Raw genomic sequence first — 17887 nt, 5'->3', positions numbered from 1 at the left:
ACTCCTTGTGAGGCATTCCATGTTCATTATACAATTAGCTAATTTGCCTTTTGGCAAATAGTTAGCATCTGTATATAAATTTTAGTTTTGAAACCTCCTCTGGTTGATTTTTTGGAGAAAGGGGTTAAACCAAGACAGACTTTCCCCCCCTCTCCTCCCTGTTGTTTATGGGGTTTCTGGAGCAAAGGGACAGCATTACTTTGAGGCGTCAGCATAAGAGAAGAGGGGCAAGGGAAAACACTGAAAATTCCTCTTGGAAGTACTTGGTTTGGGGTACTGTGTAACAAAAGGGACAGGTTGGAAAAGGGCGAGAAAGAGTGAGGGACAAGAAAAATCCTTGACATGGGGTTGGATGGATGACACAGGAAGGGAAAATTGATTCAAAGAGTGGGGAAAAGTGGTTACATTGGGTATGAGAAAGGAGAACTTTAATTTCTGGGGAGTGGGTAAATCAGCTTTCTTATGGGGCAAGAAACACCCCCAAGCTGAAGGGATAAAATCATCTTTCTGGCTTTGGAAGCAAAAGAAATTCAGTCCTACAGAGCCAGATACTTTCAAAGGTACCTCAGGAGGTCAAAAGCCCTCTTTGAAGGAAGAAGCAATTCATCCTTTAAATAAAATTTGCAGCCTCAGCGGGTCAACCCTTTCAGTCACTTTTCCCACAAATTTTTCCATGTGTTTGGGATGCTCTGAGAGGATCCCAGTCTGCTCCAGAAAGTAGCATAGCAACCTCATAGAGAAGCGGGTTGGTTTAAACCAGACCTCAGGCACCAATTACAGGGGTGAGCTGGCTAATAAATATTCAAGGTGACATTTGACAGACCCCAAAGACCCTAAAACCCCAATTTCTAAATATACAGTTGACTTGCAAACACAGGTATTACAGAGGTGAAAAAAGGAAAGGTTATTGAGGATGCAAATCCACAGACACAGCAAAGCCATCCCACTTCTGAGAATCAGGCCCAGGTTGAGAGAGTAGCACAGCAAATTGTGAAGATCAGGTCTGTTTTACTCACAAAGTACTGGATCTTGCCAAAACTACTCTCAAGAAGGTTTTCTGTAATGTTCTTTTAAAAGTAGTGCTTTCACAAAATTGTGATGTTTGATAACAGTGAAAATATGTCAGTTATTTCTCTCTTTTTTGTTTGATAAGGAAAAAGTCTTTTCTGCCTTTTCAAACAGAGAAAGGAGATGACTAAGGAAACAAAGTAAAACTGTTAACTTCCCAACGAAAAACAAACCAAAACAAAGACTTCCTTTGCTATTTATAGTTTTCATGAAAAAATGGAAAAATATACTTTTTAGCATTTTGAAGCAATGAAGATGGCTCATCTTGCTGCCATGCTTATGTCTTTGGTAACTTAACTATACATTTTGTCTCACAGTAAGTATTGCCCTCCTACAACAGCTCATGGACCTAGAATGGGTTTCATATTGCATTTATCAGCATTTTAATTCACTTTATACATGTTTCACTGTCCAGAAATTGATCCTATAATGAGTGGACTGACCAGTATTAGCCAAAAATTCTTTAATGAGTTTTGGTGCAGCACTGGTGAAGTCAGTATACAGGTTTTCTAAAAAGCAAAGCATTAATTCTTCAAGAAACCAGAGGATACCAGTAGTTCCAAATTTTGGCTTGAGCTATGCCTACACTTCCTACAGCTACACACAGTAAAAGACAGAATGCAAATGTCAATTCATCAGCATCTTGTACCAGAGAAGCTGTGGCTGCCCGACCCCTGGAAGTGTTCAAGGTCAGGTTGGACGGGGCTTGGAGCAACCTGGGATAGTGGAAGGTGTCCCTGACCATGGCAGCAAGTTGGAACTAGATGGTCTTTAAGGTCTTTTCCAGCCCACACCGTTCTAGGTTTCTATGATGAAGTAGTTGTACTTTCCTCCAAAAAAAAGGGAAAAAAAAATCTGTAATTAATATAATTTCTTGCATTTGTTATTCAGGATAATGAGGTTAAAATCACTGCATATATTTTTCAGTATTTATCAAAATAAGCTTTCATTTCTTCCACCTTTTCTCCTTGTGACTTATGCACCATTATCAGGTCAGAAGCATAACGAACATGACAGTGCTCAACATAGTAGTGTGAAAACAATGCAAAACTTAAGTGCATCCTGTTGCACTGACTAATTTAATTCCTTTGCTGGAGAGCATGCTGTACTTGAAGAGAATCTACAAAATCCTAATGCAACAATATCACAGAAGAATAAAAATCAGCACCAGGTTCACCACGGCACTCGAACTGTGGGCCTGCAAAACCATAAAAATGGAAGCGGAAGTTACAGTTAACAAACTGAAAAAAACCAAGCAAATGCCACACACGTGGTGAGTCAGAGCACTCCTGTTGAGGACAACATGTTACTGTGTCTGTGAAAGAAAACCATTTAAAACCAGCACACCTATGTAGATGTCCCCGCTGTTGGGTTTTGCTCCTGGCCTCTGCTGCACTCTCTGTTATCTCTGCTGAAGCACAGCTTGGGGCAGCAAGTGCTTAAACACACACTGATGGAAATAAAGGGGGACAGATGGAAAAAACTATAGGTAAAGAGAGGGGATGGCAAGTAAACTGGCTCATAGCTTTTTTCAGTTGTTCTTATCTGCACTCTGCTGTGTCTTTATTTTTTTTGGCCGTCCCCACCGAGCTGCTCTCACAGCAAACACGTCACTCCACTGTGCCCAGGGCATGGACACAAACAGCAGAGGCTGCTGAGGGATACAGTGTCCTGGGCTGGTGCCCAGAAGTGTCCTGAAGCCAGTTTATCTGAGTACTGGAAAAACAGAAAAATCAATTGTAATGAAAATATAAAGCAGAGGTAACATTCCTACGGCTTTTCTTTTGCAAAAAAATTGTCATGTACTTAGGAGGCAGCATTAACTTCAACCATTAGTCCTATCTTTAAATAAAGTGATCAGGAATGACACAACATCACCACTGCCTGGGTCCTTACTCCAGTTTTGTCTGTTTATATCAGATAGACTATAAACCAGAATTTAGTGCTGAGTTCAGTCTGATGTAAAATGTTAAATGCCCTAAACTCAACAGCTCAGTTCCCTTATGACCCAAAACTGCAAACTCATCACTGAGTTGATGCACCCTAAGTCCTACAAAAGCCATGCTCATCAGCATTAGTTATGACAATCCCTTTTAATTTTTTTACTTGATACAGCCATATTAGGCTTTTGGTGGTGTCTTTCAGAGCAAGGATCACAGAGGTCATCTCACCTCGTATCTAAAAGCTGGTTTTATAGTCACTCTTTTCTAGCCCACTACTACTGGTGACTTTCTGCAAATAAAAGCAGAAATGGCCCACAAGTTCTTCAGGCAACTCTAATTTACATGTACAGTTACCAATCTCTCTCCTGTGGTCAAAGAGAAGAGTAAATCATCTTTTCTGATTTGTTTGTAGCCATATCTCACTGTCCAGAATTTCCCTGTTACCATGTGTGGCATAAGCTGCTCAAACCATTATTCACAATTTTTTATGCTTTGAGGTATATAATTCAGTCTCTACGTAGGATGCACCTAAAGGCAAATTTCTTGACACAGCTTGACCCAAATCATAGAATCATGGAATAATTGAGCTTGGAAAATACCTCTAACGTCATCTGCTGAAACCCAGCACTGCCAGGTCCATCACTAAACCGTGTCCCCAGGCACCATATCTGCATGTTTTTTGAACACTTCCAGGAATGGTGATTCCACCACTTCCCTGGACAGCCTGTTCCAAAATGCCTGACCACCCTTTCAGTGAAAGAATTTTCCCTAATATCCAATGCAAACTTCCCCTGGCACAACTTCAGGCTGTTTCCTCTTGTCCTATCACTCAGCAGACCACCTAGGTAGTAGCTCAATACAACAGTAAAACATTAAACAACTCTTCAGGCTGAAAAACCTTTTATCTTTGAGATTTTAACCCAATCCTTGATATGATGACCATTTCAGCCTTTTTTGGTTTATTCTCTTATGTTAGGAGAGGGCTATATTTTACAACAACACAATTCTCACAAATGAAATCTCCTGTACCAGCTTAATATCCAGTACAAACAAAGTGTGTTATGATATTAAAGAATATCTTCCTAGTTTGTGCAATGCAGGACAGGCAGTTCCAGACAGGTCTTAAAGGCTGATCCTGATCTCAGGTTCCCAGCTGAAGCTGAAGCTGATGGAATTACAGCGAAGCAGTCGTAACATCAAGCACAGCTGAGGAGGAAAACCAGAACACTGATTGCATTATGGAGCCAGGCATGGAAATGCACTTGATTACAAGAGGGAGGGGCACAGACTTGCACTGTTGTACAGCAGTAATGATGTTGTTTAATTTTGGATCTAGGAACATACTGAAAGTTTGTTTCGATGACTCTGTTCCTAAGAATTAAAGTGTTAAAATGCAGTGCTTCATTTCTCATTCCTGATAGTTACCACACATATTAGGAATATGTGATTCTCTACTTACAGGCCCACACGAGCACAGTCTACACCCCACAATACCTTACAGACTGTTACAGTTTGGTGATTTCCTGTCCATTGACAAATGCAATAAAAATATGAGTGGCTTTCTGCTATAAAGATTGACTGCAGGTCTTTTTCTAATTCCTCAACAAGTAGTAGCACATCAAACAGTCAAAAAGTTAAAAATATAAATTAAAATAATAGAAGTCTGATATTGAGTCCCAGGACTTTCTAGCAAATGGCAGAAAAATATCCAGATATATTCAGTAGAAGTACTATTAATCTTTACAAATTGTTGCTTGATTTGCCTCAAGGACTAGATAAAGAAAAACACTAAGAGAGAAAATTTACATACCCGTGCTGTACTGGCAATGGGTATCAGTGAGGACTTAAACAGGGACCTAAAGTCCCAGTTTGTGTTCTGAAATTTTTTAGAAGATGATATGTGAAAGCCCCCATAGTTTGTTCATTGCTATGCATAGCTCTTTGAAAATAGGATAGATGACAAAGAAAAGCAGGGACTGGGAAAAGCTACTTGTGCCCTGTAAGGCAGAGACATGCTATGTCTGGAAATGCTTTCCTATCTGGATGGAGATGACTTAAGAATTAGAAAGAAAAAGGAATGGAAGACAGTTACTATTCCAAAGTTTTGTGGATACAGTGACAAACTCTTCACATTCCAATTTAATGACTGCAGATCCAACAACTCTAATCCTGTAATTCTCCATGACCTGCTGTCTACAGGGTGCCCTGCATGAAGAAAACTTGCTAGGAAGCCTCTCTGGGATATTACTGAAAACAACAAAAACATGTATAACAGGGTAAAAGAGCATCTTCAAGTCAGCAAGTGACTGTATATGGTCATGTATCTTCTTGCATCCCCTAGTTTCTTAATTATGTTACATGTGAAGGTCTCAGGAAAGGTAACAGTTGTTTCAAAAGTTCCTCTGTCCCAATATATCATATGGGATAACATTATGGGGTCTGTTTTCACCACTCCCATGTCAATTTAATATCTCACTTTTGAGTGGAACTTGAAGCTAAAAGAATCCTTTGTGTACAATTTGGCCTGCGTGTATTCTGGGAACATTTGTCCACAGTATAAATTCAGTTGAATATGTAAAAGAACATGCCTGGAAAAGAAAACCTGCTACTTCTAGGTCTTCCTGCTGGCTGTGCATTTCTTTAATTTCTGGAGTGCATCTGATCCACGACACCTGCCTCTGTTTTCCACGCTGTGCAAGCTAGACTGCAGTCCTTCAGATGAAGAGTATTGGTTATACACACAGTATTAACTAAACAAACTGTGAATATCATCCAAAACTCAGCACTTCTAATGCATCCCACTACACTGAATGTCAGGAATAATAGGACTGGAGTGGTTTAGACATCAGAACAATGGCAACAACTAGCTTACAGCAGCAAACTTCATAACTTCTTCTGATTCTAAGAATTTAATTGATTTAACACTAAATAAGACCTAAAAAGTGCTAGAGGAGAATGCTTGGTTATTCCTGGCCTGACCTACACATGAGGAAAAGATAATTTCCTTCTACCTCCTTCCTTTCTTCTACAGGTTTATATACTACAGATAAGTAAAGAGTAGAGTCACGGCTTTCCAACCACCTCAAGTAAGACTGACCAGTCTAAACTCATTTTACACCTACATATGATGCTTGTTGCACAGTGACTTTTTAGTTTAAAGCTGTCTAATTCTGATTTAAAAAAAAAAAAAATCCAATGTTTTCCCTAGGAAGATCACATAAGAATCACAAATTTTCCCCGGTGCTTGAAAGAAATCTGTTCCTATAGCCTAAATGTTCAGAAAAGTGTTGTTACTTTTAATGTTGCCAGATCTGAAGTGATGAGATACTATGGGAAAGGTTATTCTTGCAGTATTTACAGATACAAGCAGAAGAAGTGACAGAAATTTCAAAGTAAGGCTGCTTGAAATACTTCCAGCTCAATTTTTGCAGAACTTCTCCCCACAGAGATTCAGATATTCATCCAAGCTTTCCATGCTTACCTGAACTAGACATGTGGTGATGGTAATTTTGGAACAGCCCAAACTCTCTGGAGAAGAGTTGGTACCACAAGGCAAACTGATGTACTAGAAAAATATTTTTCAAACATCTGAAGGTCTGCTGCAAATAGCCAAAGGAACAAACTTCATATAAGTCCTAAATTTCAGAGCTTTACCATCAGAAATTTTGCATTCAATTTGGCAGAGACTGTAAAAAGAAGTTATCACAAGGCCAGCTCAGGTAGGATGTTGCAGCCCATTTGTGCTCTGCACCACATTTGTGTACAGGCACATCCTCCACTGGTTGATTCAGGGGAGTGAAAGCACCTCACTTTCATCACTGCATAAAACTACACATAAGCTTTATCCCACTCTGCCTCTCAATCACTTTGGCACTACTGAACGCTTGGAGCAGTTGTAAGTCAAGCCTCAGTTTGCCCTCTGGTCCTTAGTTCCTGCAGCAGCACCATCCCCTTCGCTAGCAAAAATGCCTCCTTGAGTTCTGTAAAGACTTCGGTGAGGTAGCAACAGTAGCTTTAACTTCTTAGAGTATCTCAGAGTTCCTAAACTTGCAAGTTTAAATGCATATCTGTTATGTCTTATTCCATTTTGCAGCTCCATATACCCATCATCCTACAGAAGACATGGCTGTCAAACTGAAATGCTGAGTTTATTGAATAGCAAAGGCTTTAAATCTTCTCAGATTTTCAAAATGAATTAAAGAATAAAGTAAATTTATAATAAAACTATCACTTATTGATTTAAAACTAACAATAATTTTTTTTCTTTTTTGACACTGCCTGCCTCAATAGTGTCTTCAACAAGAGGCTTGTCCTTTATCCAGACAGTGAAACCTCCTCCCTCCCACTCCCTGGGATGATGTTCCACTCCCCGTGCTGTGCACATGAAACAGTCCCTCCTACCCTCTCTCAATCTTCCGTCATATGTTTCTGCAGCAGTTTTTGTGCTGTGATCCTGCAGCTGCTCCCTTTACTTCTTCTCACTGCTCCCACTTCCCATCTGAGGGAGGAAAAAAAAAGCCTCCAGACACTTTTAATCTGTTCCCACACTCCATCTCCACTCTCCTTTGCAGAGCTCCTGGTACTGCTCTTCTGAGAGACGCTGCTGTGAAATGCAGCAGAGACGGCACCTACAGTTTTAGGAGAAAACTTTTAAGCTGTAGCAGGAACTAGAAGAGGAAATTCTTTGTGGTTTGCTTTGAGTAAACCCCTCTTCTGCATTTTTTGGGGCCCCCAGTTTGCTTTGTTCACCAGGCACCGCTGCCATGGCCCAGAAAAGAGCACAAGGCAGCAGGAGTGTCTGCCCCACCACGCTGCTCCCCAGCACCACGTGGCAAAGCAGAGAGAAGACAAAAGCACTTGTTTTATGTGATAGTATCTGATATCACATTGTGCAGCTAAGATGTCTGCACTTCACAGCAGAGAAATACCGAGGGTGTTGTGCTGTCAAAACTGTAACAGAATCACAGAATGCTTTGGGTTGGAAGGGACCTTAATGATCAACTAGTTCCAAACGCCACCATGATTTCTCTGATTATGCAAGAAGTTTGAGCATAGGCTGTGTTAATTATATATATATTTTTTTTTTTTTTTACTGCAAATGTAATTCTTTAGTGATGAGACCAGAAAACTTCATTTCACTAAGGTGGTTCAAGGTGACTCCAAGAAACCTTGTACACACACTTTCTGCAGGCTAGGAGGCCACCTGTACCCCCAGTCCCACCACGGACGTGCTACACTTGGTAGGAGCAGTAAAAGTCAACAGCAGCAGCAGCGGGATCCACATATGAACACCAACAGTCATAGTGAGAAGAGTCACAGCCATTCATCTGCCCCCAACCTTGTTAAAAACAAAAATACTCAATGAGTATTACATTTTCCATCAACTGTGGGTTTATCAGGTAGCGTGGTAACATGCAGAGCTGGTGGACTCCTCAAACCCCTTGTTGGATGAAATAGCTGCACTCAGCTCAAATAAACCTTTGCAGACCTATGTATCTGAGGTAAAATGTCCTTACAGTGCATCAACATTATTCCCTAAACATCTGAACAAGTCTGGTAAGAAATAGCTACATTTAACATCTTTTAATTTATACAATTTTTGTACCACATCTTAATAGATTCCCTCTCTTCTGTTACTCACACTCTGGTAAAGGTTTTGCAAAAGACGCAAACTTTAGGAGAAAATTAAACCTAGAAAAGAAGTTTTCAAATCCAAACTCTGTGTAGCATTCTGAATGTCTCGTGTCTGTACAACTGCATCCTACTCAACCCAGAGCCAGTGCTGGAACTTCCAAAGGAAATTCAAGAATGGGTTGAGGACACCAGTTCCTCTGAGCTTCTGTCAAAATTTGGAGCACTCCGTGCTTTTTCCAGGATCCTTAATGGAAGAGGAGGAATTGACATGTTTTCACTAGGGTTGTTTCTGCTTTCTTTGCCACTCCAAGAAGAGTAGGTGGATTAATGCTGAATGTATTAATCTTAAATCTAAAAATCATCACGAGAATTTGATTACTCATTACTACTTGTTACTATACTTTGCTTTTTTTTTTTTTTGGCTAATAAATTAACCAAGCATGGAAAGTACTGCTGATAATAGAAACATCAGTCTCTCTAGACCAAACCTCAGCACTACTCACCCTGACACACAAATGGCAGAATGTGCCAGAGCATCTTGGCCAGTTGGAAAGTCTGAGGTAACACCTTCCCAGTGGAAAACATCAATTCATTCATAGCAAAACTGTTTGCTAGAAATGCCTTTTATTTGAGAGAGCCCAGGGAGGCTTCTGTTGGTGTTTGCTGTGGATGTCCAGGTTCTCCTGCAGTGTATGTGTGTGTTTGGTTCTGGCCAACATGACCATGTGGGCTGGGGTCCCCCACCATGGACCCCCAACCATTCTCTCACCATGGACTGCTCAGTTCTTCCAACCCCACTGTCCCAAGCAGGCACCTGCTTGTCCCAGCAGCAGGTGCCTCTTGAGCCCCAGCTGCAGCAGAGACACCAGAAAGCTGAGAGCATCCTGATGTCCAGCAGGCTGGTGACAGACCCACCAGTCACAGAGGTGACTCTCTTGGGGACAGAACTCCAGAACTGTCTTCATAAAATGTCTCTGTCATTTCCTTCCACCCCCGCAAAGGAAGGGAGTTTAGTAACATCCTGAGCAGCAAACAAACAAGTACAGGTGCTCAGCCCTGTGCCCTGCCCAGAAGCAGCTTCAGCACCAAACACAGTGATGGCTTTACTCAGGGTGGGGCAGGAAAAGAAATCCAAAACAGAGAGTAAGCACGTACTTGAAGCACATCTCTTCAGCTCTAAGCCACATTCACTTCTGCTTTTCCTTCCTCCTCGTCTCTCTCTCCCCTCTTATCAGGTTGCACTTGTACTGAAAACTGAGGGACGTCTTGGAGAAGGAATTAAAAGTACCTTTAAGTTCATCTATTTGAGGACTGTGTCTTTTTAGTACAAATGTCACAGAAGAAATATTCATGAAAATCACAGTACAAACCCACAATAGCCAGCTTAACTACAAGTGAATGATTTAATACCTGTCAATCTCAAATGGCAGGAAGAGTTATATTGGGCCTTAAACAACCTTAAACCACCAACCATAACAGTATCAAACTTGCTTAGTTAATTTATTGAAGAAATGCTTCAGTAAGTACCCATGCACTGTCTGAGTTAATGCAACTTGCACATACACACAGTAGTTTAGAAAACAGTTTGGAGAATACCAATATCTGTTTAACCCTCTGATATCTTTCCCACTTAATTCCTAAAACATCTCTTTCTCATGCTAAGGGAGCTGAATGAAAATACAGACGAATTAAGAGAAAAAGGTCAAAATTTTCAAGTACCTGTGAATTTTGGTTCTTAGTTTCCACAAACAGGACTCACTTTTACACATTTCAGGCCTCAACACCCCCAGATGACTTTACCATGCGCCAGTAATGCTCTGAAAATCTGCTCCAGCATGACCTGGCTGCATCCCCAGGCTGTGATCTAGCACGGACTGTGTTTGTCTCACGGACTATGTTTGTCCCATGGTCGGTTTGCAACGTCTAAATATTTGTGCCCAGAAAATGAATGCCTGATTTTCTCATTCAGACAGCTCTTTTAGTAAAAATCCAGTTGCATTCCTTTTGCTTCTGTTTCAGCCAGCCTGGAAGTTCTCAACCCGAGGAGTTTCAAGTTGTGATAAAGATGATGTGAGTCTACAGACCCTGTGACAAGAGGTCTTACTCTTAAAATAAAAACAGCTCAGATTTGAGGAAGTCCCAGTGTAAATGAGGAGCTAGCAGTGTTTGTTTTGTAGTGAGTATCCAAAACAATCTTTTTATAGTATTTCTCAAAGCAGAAAGACCGACAGAGGCACGTTGAGTGCGTGAAGGCACAATCTTAGCATCCAGCACAGCAAAGAAACAACCTCTTCTGTCCTCCAGATGTTGATAAGAGAGCTGTTAGTGAAACTGAGATTCATTGAGGCTGCTGGCTGAAGCAGACCAACCTTAAGAGAAGGTTTCAGAAGCAGGTAACAGCAATGCCTCCTCATCTAGACCAAGGTCCCAGGTTCCCAAGTGCACACCCAACAGGGAGCTGTGCAGGCTGAAGGAAGCAGGGGATTCAGCCTACTCTGAGCCTCAGAGGTCATTACATCAGTTTGGTGGTGACAAAAGCTATTGGAAGCCACCATAGGATGGCAAATGGGGCAGTCTTTTGCAGTTTGTGTAGCAAGGTAAAGAAATCTGCTGCAATGCTCTGAATGGCACTTGCATTATCATGGAAAATCTGGACCAAAATTTTATCCCATCTGCTTTCTTCAGAACCAATGTTATCAACAATTAATCAGGAAAACCATCAAAGCATCTTCATATATACACTGTCCATCAGCATCAGTTTCTGTCATTGTAGCACTGAGAAAAAGTTTGATGTATCCATGTGGAAGTTTTAGGAGATAAATGAAATGTAAAGACTTCAGCAAGAGCTCAGGTGACATTTTGTTTTAAAAGAGATCAGTGCAAACAACATCAAAACAGGAATTAGGGTAACAACACAGGATTAGGGTATGTTCTGTACAACTGCCATGTTTCATCTTACAAGAGCACACCTCTTGTAAGTAGTAACAGAGGTCTTCAACATCAAGAGGAAATGTTTAGCCACATGCAGGCTTTAACAGCTCATTAAATGGTTAACAACTCACACTGAGCTGACACAGCACAGAGGCATCTAACAAAAAAAAAAAGTCAAGAAAAATAGGATTAGATAGTTTCAGAATTACACATTGTGAGTATCAAAAAATTCAGAAAATTCTACCTGTATCCCACTAACCTTGATGTGACTCAGTAAAATAGGCCATAATACAGCAGTTCCCACTGCTCAAAGTCCATGGAGTTGCTTAGCAAAGATCCAAGCTGAAGTCTTTAGACAGCACAGACAAAGCTTAGAGATCACTGCAGCAGTAGAGATCACAATGGGCACTACTTTTGAGAGCCTGGCCTGAAGCTCATCACTGCAAAGAAGTAAAACTTTCTGAACCAGAAACAGACACAGAAATCCAAACTAGAGGTGTGTACAGCTGCTGGGATTGATCTAGCACCACATCGGAGGTTGTGGTGTTGTGCCATCCAAACACCAGGAGAGGAATCCAAATGTGTCTCTGCCACCATTTTAGCTTCTTCACTCCAGGTAGGGAGGAACATGCCCAAGACCACGATACAGCCCTCTCCTCTCCTGCCCTGGTGACAGGGACTACTGAGGGGATCACACACTCGAGCTTGGTTGGAAGAAGATGGAGCATCTCTTCCAAGCCACGATATCTTTGTGTCAAAGCAGAAGGAAGTTTCTACAACAAATGCTTTCAAAAAAAGCAAAAGGCTTTTTGCAATTCAATAATAACGTACAGCAGGAGCTTTAAAATACAGAGTGCTTCAGCTGTTCACTCTGTTTGGAAATGAAAATGAACAAATGTACATTACAGATGTAATTGGATTGAGAGGCAAAGTGAACAAGAGATGCTGCTTTTAAATGAATTTCCCTTGGACACAAAGAAGTATGTTTCAGAGAAATGGAGAAAATAAAGAAATATATCTCTGAGAATTCAAACTACTTCACCAAATCTCACAGCTCTGTGGAAAATGCATTTCAAATGACTCTAAGACATCGCAGCAGAAACATAAAAACCACGACAAACACAGCCCAGGAAGAGAACATGTTCTCTTTATACAATTTCCCTGTCTGTACTGATTTGTGTATGTAGGAAGGACAGCTTTTTTCCTCCAAAAAGTACTGAAAAAATGAAATGCAATCTTACAACATTACACTAAAATCTGTCTCCAATTAGCATGCACTACTCCAAAATGAGCTTCAAGCCACGTGTGATATCTTTCAACTCTGACCCATACTTCCAAAAGAAAAACAAAGTTCTTGTTACAATAACATAATCAGTTACAAACACAGGCACATGTCACAAAGTTTGCAGCAAACTATACCTTACTGGGAAAACAAATCTTCACCATAAAACAAATCTTGCTAATTCTGGGCCTCCTTTATGTGGCCCATAATTTAAAGTGTTTTGTTGTGTTATTTGAACATCTTCCTATTTCCTTCAAAGCTGTGCAGACCAGAAACCTCTTTGCCCACTTACAGCAATGCAAAGAGATCTTTTCTGATAGAAAACTTTGAGTGAAGTGAGGAGTCAGGATGTACAACCCTTTTCTGGCCAGCTCCAAGGCAGAGGAGGAATTAGACTGGATTTAAACATGCAGGAAACATGCAGTCATGGTATCTCCACTGAACAGCACCACAAGGAACACAGTTGGCTGCTCACAGATAAACCAAAGATATTTTATGTACAATGTCCTTTATGCCACCCCATGTCCCATCCCTATCAGTACCACTGATGAGTAATAGAGTGGTACAGAGTATTTGATACTGAGCAGGATAAGATATCCTTCTATCAATGTCTTCAGTCTCTAACAATACCAAGTGCCAACTAGATACCCACCCTTACCACTCAGTGACTTTTACAGTATCTGTGGCTACTAACCACCTTCCTCGTGGTCACCAGCAGGGAAGCCAGTTAGTCAAACAGTGCTAAACTGCACTTAGAAAAGCAAATGCTGGGAAAAGTGATCTAATCTCATATCCTGGCCAGTGCCACCTTTGGGACCTTTCTACCCTTTGGGGACAACTAGTTTGTCCCAGAAGGAATATGACAAGTGGTTAGTGGTTTGGAGTACTAGAGAAGGTCAGATAAAGTTGCCTCTTGCACAGGATACAACAGGCTTGCTAGATTCTGAGCACTAATTGAAAATATCATTTCACATCTTTATCCTCTACACTTTTGCTCATTGCTTTCAAATTCGCAAATGCCAATAGAAATAATTGTTCAATTAAAATAATCCAAGTTGAATGCATACAAAATACACATAGTTATGATAATTCTAAAAATCTTTAGGAACTGGTTTCCTAAATTGTATTAAGAAGGATTTAAGGCCCCTTACCTGCAGCCTCAGGGACGTTGTCGTCTCATCTCAAACCACCATCAACCAGCAACAGTTTTAACTATTTCAAAAGAACGGAAAACATGCAGGTCACATGTCTACAGACAGCATTTGGGTTAATCTCCCACAGCTCATAAAGGCAGAAAGAAAGCAGGAAAAAAAAGTAAAAAGTAGAATAAAACCACTTCCTGCAAGAGCAGAAGTGAACCATCTCACCAGTGAGCGACTTGCACCCAGGGTTAGAGCAAAATTCTTCCTTATGGGAGAGAAAAAAACAATTTTCAAAGGATGAAAACAGCTTCTCCGTGAAAATTGCAGCAAACAGGGAAGGTTAGCTTTTGCAGAAGGTAAACATGAGGTTTAAAAGGAAATACTGAAAGGAATTACAATTATAAGCTTTAAGACAACTTCTCTTTTCTTACCTTCAATGAAACCCTTTGACTACTGAAATAAATAGCTTTCAACAAATCTACTTTGCTATTTTGAAATATAGATTTAGTAAACAGGACAATTACTGTACTGTTAGTTAGACTTAAAAAGTAACAAGTTCTGGACAATCAGAGAGTTTGCTGTTAAAAGAAGAAAAATGACTCATACTATTGCCTGGCAGGGGTCACCCGGGCAAACACTTCTGTTTCTTCGATTTTCTGTTTTAACACTTCTCCACGAAGCAGCCCTTGGAGAAGCACAGGCACACACAGCTGCCCTGCATCACTTCCTGCAGCATCTCACACCAAAATGGTCCCTCTCAGGCAGGAGGAACCCAGAGAATCTGCGGATTTAGGGGCAGCTCTGCGCCTGCGGGGCTCTGGAAAAGCCCCTTCCTTGCACATGCCTATTGTTCTTTTTTTTCAGCAAGGAACAATAATATCTTTCCAGTATTTCTAGATCAACTTACGAGACAAGGGCTTGTCTTCCTGGAGCAGTGGGGGTTCCCATGCAGGGCAGGGTGGTGGTGCTGTGGGTATGAGGACAGTCATGGTGCTGGTCAGGCTGAAGAGTTCTCTGGTGATGCTTTGGTAGAACAAGGGCATCTTTTTTGCTTGTCTCCCACAGAAAAAGCCAAACAGCTGCCATGTGACCTGAGAAAATCATGGCCAACCTGATATTTAAGTGTTTGTCCCAGCAGTGAGGTAAAATGAACCCTCTTGACAAGGGATGCCAGTGTTGTTCCTCAAGAAGATGTGTTCCATCCATGAAGATGTCCAGCAAGAAAGTCATTGAGTGCCCTAAAGGATAATCCTGCAGAACAATCCATGGAGGAATGGAAATAGAGATAGTGGAGATAGTGAAAGTATCCTAATGGAGATAGGAAACAAGGGGTGGAGCTGTGGCTGGAGTGGAGCTCGGGAGCACCTAGAATGGGATTTTGACAAATTTTACAGGGCTGCAAAGAAAGGACTGATTTTCAGGTAGATAACTTCCTATTGCAGCAAACAAAAGATGCAACAAAGTTCCTGTAGAAAGGAGCTTTAGCACATCATGCACTCACTGAAGCACTGGGGAAGCAAGACCTTCAGGGAATCAAGAAATTCTTAGAGCTATCAAAGGAATGGCAGAGCTATTGGGTTACAGAGTGAACCTTACACCCTCATTTTATTGATTTTTTAGTGACTTCTACAACATCCATTTCATGGCTAAAATCCAGTTCTGCAAAAGGCCATTCAAAGCCAGAACCCTGACTGTCCTTATTCCCAAACACTTACTACATGTGCCAAGAGGTAGCACACAGGTACAGGCAGGAGAGTTGAACAGCACAACAGCTGGTCTTCACTGTTCTACACTAAAATATCATTTCTTTTTAGGTACTGCATTTTAATGATGTATTTGAAAGAGGAACTTTTGGAATAAAAAAGTGAATGTTGTCTAAGAAGAGTGATGAGTTGTTTCTCCCAGGCTTGGGGAGGTGAGAAAGCAAAATGGTGCTTTTCTGTAAACTAACCACTGCTAGTGCTTCAAGAACTTGCAACAACACTAATTATCTGCTAGTTCTTTTAAGACCAGTGTATGTTCCAACTATTTTTGTCATATGAAATAAATATAAATTGAAAAATCTATTGTAGCCACGTGGATCTTAAGATTTTTCTCAAATAAAATCATCAAAAGCATTTTTACAGTCAATAAAAAAAATTTTGGAACAGTGTGGACAACAGAACTTCATCACTAAATTGTGAAGAAACCATCATCAAACCTGTAAAATACTGCAGCAGAAGTTGCCTGTGTTACTCTGTCCAAACCCTGGATTACTGAGGACATGACATTTCTCATGAAAATGTCTTTCACTGCACACCTAAAATTTCACGTCAAGTTGGATCCTGCTTCTGATTCCCTTCACATCCACTTGACAGTATGTCAGCAGTGACAAAATTCTATAAAAGGATGGCAGCTTTGCATACAGCTCAAACTTATGCAGCACAAGCTTCCTGTGTGATCTCTGAAAGGCTGAAAATACTTTAGATGTAAAAAAAAAAAAAAAAAAAGCCAGTTTAACAAAATCTAAGAGATGATTTAACCTAAGTAAAACTAAACAGGAAGGAAACAGAAACTGCATAGGCACTACCTGGAGCAGATTGCTGCTCAATAGGTTGAACCTTGTGTGTTTGCTGTGCAAGTTAAAGATGGAGCATCATTTCTGAAGCTCTGATTCTTGTCCCTATTTCAGTGACTCATGGCGTCATTGCTTATGAGACATGTCATCAAGCTGGTGAACATCCAGATTTCCACATCTCATACCTCAGAGAAGAGAGAATCAAGGCTAGAAAAGCAGTTTTAAATAATCACTGTTGACTGAGGGTGCTGAATGCTGAGCAACTGCTACCAACTCTGTTATAATAAATTCGAGAAGTATCATAAGCCTCCTCAGGTGCTTGAACAGTGAGTCTCAGACTTGTTCTGGACCAGACCAGCAGTCTCCTGAGGGGGAAAGAAACTCAACTTCTTTTTTTTTCCTTTTTGCCTAGTTCTCTGCTATGATGACTGGCAGGCAGCCTGTAGTCTGACTTGTATAGCAGACACCCAGTAGCAAATCTAATTCAGTGGTTAAATCAAGCCAAAATAGACAATACAAACCCAACAGCACAAGCCCGGAAGAACAGTTGAGCATCCAGTAGCTGGGTGCAGGAGAAAATAATTTTTTATTAATGAAAATAGCTAAAGTTTCAAAACTTTGTAATTCACTGGGAAAAACCCTAGGAAATTAGAAGACTGTGGGATAATCATGGAATCATAAAATGGTTTGGATTTTTGGATTGGAAGAGACCTCAGAGATCATCTCATTCCAACTCCCTGCCACGGGCAGGGTCACCTTCCATTAGACCAGGTTGCTCCAAGCCCTGTCCAACCTGGCCTTGGAAAATGAAAAAATAATGAATTATTTCCCACATTCTTCGCCAGAGAAATTGTATTTTTCATATTTGTAGTAGGTTTTAGAATATTTAAATTAAAAAGGAGAATAAAGAATTTTCTCTGTATGGCCAGTAATTCATATTCTTGCTCAGAGCAATCATTTGCTCAGAGAACTGATGTCCATTCAGTAGCTGTTATTTTTATGCTGCAAGGGCTTTGAATATTTAATCCCAGCAAAAATGTTTCTCGAAGCGCATTCTTATGTATTGAGAAGGCCATGCATGTGGCCATATAACAGCTCCAATAGCTTATAGTCCAACAGCAGCCTCTAATATTACCTGTTTGGGCTATAAATGCTCATGCCTGAATGTAAATGTCAATGTAAATATACAGTAATGGCTAAATTCCCACAGCCCTCTCAGCCATAACGTGCATTATAAACATTCTGGTATCATCTTCCAAAACCTTTTTTACTCTGAGCTGATTTTTCCCCTAAACAATCCATTTTACTTACTGCAGTCTTGAAAGTGCAA

At 40.7% G+C, this 17887-nt stretch overlaps 1 protein-coding gene across 1 annotated transcript in view; it reads right to left on the bottom strand.

Annotated features, from left to right (window-relative positions):
- The window catches only part of ARHGAP15 (Rho GTPase activating protein 15), a 331243-nt gene extending 317145 nt beyond the window's left edge, over positions 1-14098 (bottom strand). Inside the window, exon 1 of the mRNA XM_032693775.1 lies at positions 14010-14098. The gene's annotated coding sequence lies outside the window, so the exon portion shown is untranslated. The remainder of the gene's footprint in view (positions 1-14009) is intronic.
- Positions 14099-17887: the final 3789 nt, after the last annotated feature.

The sequence above is a fragment of the Chiroxiphia lanceolata genome, chromosome 7 (genome assembly GCF_009829145.1).
Source record: "Chiroxiphia lanceolata isolate bChiLan1 chromosome 7, bChiLan1.pri, whole genome shotgun sequence".
Lineage (NCBI taxonomy): Eukaryota > Metazoa > Chordata > Aves > Passeriformes > Pipridae > Chiroxiphia > Chiroxiphia lanceolata.
The sequence above is the reverse complement of the archived record's forward strand: the minus strand, read 5'-3'. Positions and strand labels throughout refer to the sequence as shown.